Here is a 3,672-nt window from a genome sequence, read left to right on the forward strand (position 1 = left end):
GGCGCTCTAATATAGCCAATCAAGGCTCGCATCCCGCGCGTTCTGCAGCCAATCAGAGAGTCTAAGAAAGATTGTACACAGACACAGCCAATCCCAGAGGGCCTAGCGCCCGCTCGTTAACGGAGGGGTGGGAGAAGAACGACGGCGCGCGACCAACCGCCACTGCCGAGGGGCGGGGGAAAGGAGGGTTGGAGGTGTGGGTACGCGAGCATCGGCAGCCTAGCGGCCTAGTCTCAGAGGCCGCGCCGCCTCTGCCCCGGGTGGAGCTGGAATCCGCAGGCCCCACGGGAAAACTTGGTTCACTCGGAAGTCAGAGCTTCTCCCATCCTGGCAGCTTAGGCCAACCCCGCGCCTAGAGGTGGCAGAGGGAGTGTCCGCGGGGAGGCCTGGCCTGGCAGGAAAAGCCCCGACAAACAAACGCCTTCCCGGCTTCCGGAACTACCGCCTCCAGGCCGTGCAGGGCGATCCAAGGGGATCCGAGGGGCCTCTGCCCGGGGAGGAACCCTCGTACCCTTACAGTGGTTCTCAACCTTCTGGCCCTTTAAGTACAGTTCCTCATGTTGTGACCCAACCATAAAATTATTTTCGTTGCTACTTCATAACTGTAATTTTGCTACTGTTATGAGTCGTCATGTAAATATCTGATATGCAGGATGGTCTTAGGCGACCCCTGTGAAAGCGTCGTTGGACCGCCAAAGGGATTGCGACCCACGGGTTGAGAACCGCTGCTAGAAACACGTTCTCTGGGGTTACTGAGGCCCCGGCAGAGTCTGGACAATAAGAGCACGTCTCTGCCCTTATGGACTTGACAAACGAGGGTTAAAGAGATGTAGCCTTCTTGTGTATGTTTGAAAGTTTCTACATAAGTTTAATAAAATAAAAAATTAGGTCAAAAGAAGGGCCCTTGAGGCAGCAAACGTTGAGCCTTTTAATAAAAATAAAAGGAAAAATTTCAAAACTGACGGATGTATATAAATAAAAATTTTTGTATGGCAGAAGACATCAAAAACAAGTTCATGTAACCAACTCGGGGAAATATTTGCCTACATACTCATTCCACAGGTTTTATTATCTACCATGCGGGCAGCACCAAGAATATAGCAGTGAACAAAAGGTAACAGCCAAAACCGGTTTGGCTCAGTGGATAGAGCGTCGGCCTGCGGACTGAAAGGTCCCAGGTTCAATTCCGGTCAAGGGCATGTACCTGGGTTGTGGGCACATCCCCAGGAGGAGATGTGCAGGAGGCAGCTGATCGATGTTTCTCTCTCATCGATGTTTCTAACTCTCTATCTCTCTCCCTTTCTCTCTGTAAAAAATCAATAAAATACATTTAAAAAAACGTAACAAAACTACCCACCTTGGAGCTTATATTATGGTGAGAAGACAGATCAACAAAACATCATTTGTTGAATAGTGCTAGAGATGTGTAAAGTAACGGAAGGAGCAAGCAAGCCAGAATGAGGAACCATTCCAGTCAGAAAGCCTGTTGAAGGAATTGCAGGAAGCTGGGATGGCTGGAAGTGGGAAAATTGAGTGAATACTAGAGCATAAGGCTAGGAGGGGGGGGCAGGAGGCGTAACCCCTTGTAGACATTGAAATCACTGGCTTTCACTCTTAGGCTGGAAGTCTATGGAGTACATGGGGCAGAGGGGTTCATCTGCTAAGACTTTTATTGTTTTGTAGGTGACTTTTTTTTTTTTTTTGGTGCACTGTTCCCGGAGGTATTGCAATACCAGGTCGATGGGTGGAGTGGACACAGCAAGCTCCTGGTCCATCTCCCTATTCCAAAAATACACTTAATATAATGTCCTCAGATAGAGGATGTGTCAGATATTAAACTGATAAGAACAGATACTACACTTGATCTTAGCCAAAAGGCCCAGAGGTGATAAAGGTAATCATTGCTGCTATTGAAATGGGCAAAAACAAAGAGAAAACAGTTGCTTGCTCAGAAAAATTACCACTACTTCTAAAATACGGTTTGGCTCAGTGGATAGAGCGTCAGCCTGCGGACTGAAGGGTCCCACGTTCGATTCTGTTCAAGTGCACATACCTCAGTTGGAGACTCCTCCCAGGCCTGAGCCCTGGTTGGGGCACCTGCAGGAGGCAACCAATTGATCCAACTGATGTGTTTCTCTCACATCAATGTTTCTCTCTGTCTTTCCCTCTCTCTTCCACTCCAAAAAATAAAAAATACAGGAGAGAGATGATGGTGACATGGATCAAGGTGTCCCAATAGAATTCAGGGGAAGTGGTCAGATTTGACTGTAGAGCTGTGATTGGTTGTAAATTGTGAAAGAGGAATCAAAGATGACACTGAGCCACTGGAAGCATTAACTGAGATGAGTAATATTGCAGGAGAAATAGATTTTCTGTGGAAGACCAGAAATTCTATTTTGGACATGATAAGTTTAAGATGCCTCTACTTAAAGTTGTGCAAACAGCCAAGTGGAGATACGAATGGCAATTAGATATGTATCTGCAGTTGAGGGCAACTGTACAAAAAACTACAAGTTTACATGGGAAAAAGATGAAATAAATGAGCCAAGGATATAAACTGGCAATTCTATAGGAAAAGAAGTGCAAATGAGGCATATAATACTTGAATTAAAAAAATAACTACAAATGGCCAATAAAAAAGGAACTCCATTGGTAGTCTGAGTGCAATTTCCTGAAAAAATGAGAACATTTTTCACCCCTCAGATTTGCAAAAATATTAGATTTAAATCTATTGCTGTTAAGGTGTGAGGAAAGTACATTCACACATTGCTAATGATAGTGTGAACTCTACATCCTTCTTTTTTTTTTTTTTTTTTTTTTTTTTTTTTTTTTTATTGCTTAAAGTATTACAAAGGGTATTACATATGTGTCCATTTTATCCCCCCGCCCTAGACAGTCCCCTAGCCTCCCCTATCCCCCAATGTCTTATGTCCACTGGTTATGCTTCTATGCATGCATACAAGTCCTTTAGTTGATCTCTTACCCCCCTACCTCCTGCCCCGCAACCCTCCCCGGCCTTCCTGCTGCAGTTTGACAATCTGTTCGAGGCAGCTCTGCCTCTGTATCTATTATTGTTCAAAAGTTTATAATGGTCTCTATTATCCATGAATGAGTGAGATCATGTGGTATTTTTCCTTCATTGACTGGCTTATTTCACTTAGCATAATGCTCTCCAGTTCCATCCATGACGTTGCAAATGGTAAGAGTTCCTTCCTTTTTAGAGCAGCATAGTATTCCATTGTGTAGATGTACCACAGTTTTCTAATCCATTCATCTACTGATGGGCACTTAGGCTGTTTCCAGATCTTAGCTATGGTGAATTGTGCTGCTATGAACATAGGGGTGCATATATCCTTTCTGATTGGTGTTTCTGGTTTCTTGGGATATATTCCTAGAAGTGGGATCACAGGGTCAAATGGGAGTTCCATTTTCAGTTTTTTAAGGAAACTCCATACTGTCTTCCATAGTGGCTGCACCAGTCTGCATTCCCACCAGCAGTGCACAAGTGTTCCTTTTTCTCCACATCCTCTCCAGCACTTGTCGTTTGTTGATTTGTTGATGATAGCCAGTCTGACAGGTGTGAGATGGTACCTCATTGTTGTTTTGATTTGCATCTCTCGGATGATTAGTGACTTTGAGCATGTTTTCATATGTCTCTTGGCTTTCTGAATG

The 3,672-nt window shown here is 44.6% G+C and overlaps 1 non-coding gene across 1 annotated transcript; it reads right to left on the bottom strand.

Annotated features, from left to right (window-relative positions):
• Positions 1–1,699: 1,699 nt before the first annotated feature.
• On the bottom strand, positions 1,700–1,890 carry LOC118665593. Its single transcript, XR_004970693.1, has one exon. It is a non-coding gene; the product is annotated as a U2 spliceosomal RNA (small nuclear RNA).
• Between the last annotated feature and the right edge of the window lie 1,782 nt (positions 1,891–3,672).

Source organism: Myotis myotis, unplaced genomic scaffold (genome assembly GCF_014108235.1).
Source record: "Myotis myotis isolate mMyoMyo1 unplaced genomic scaffold, mMyoMyo1.p scaffold_m19_p_10, whole genome shotgun sequence".
Taxonomy (NCBI): domain Eukaryota; kingdom Metazoa; phylum Chordata; class Mammalia; order Chiroptera; family Vespertilionidae; genus Myotis; species Myotis myotis.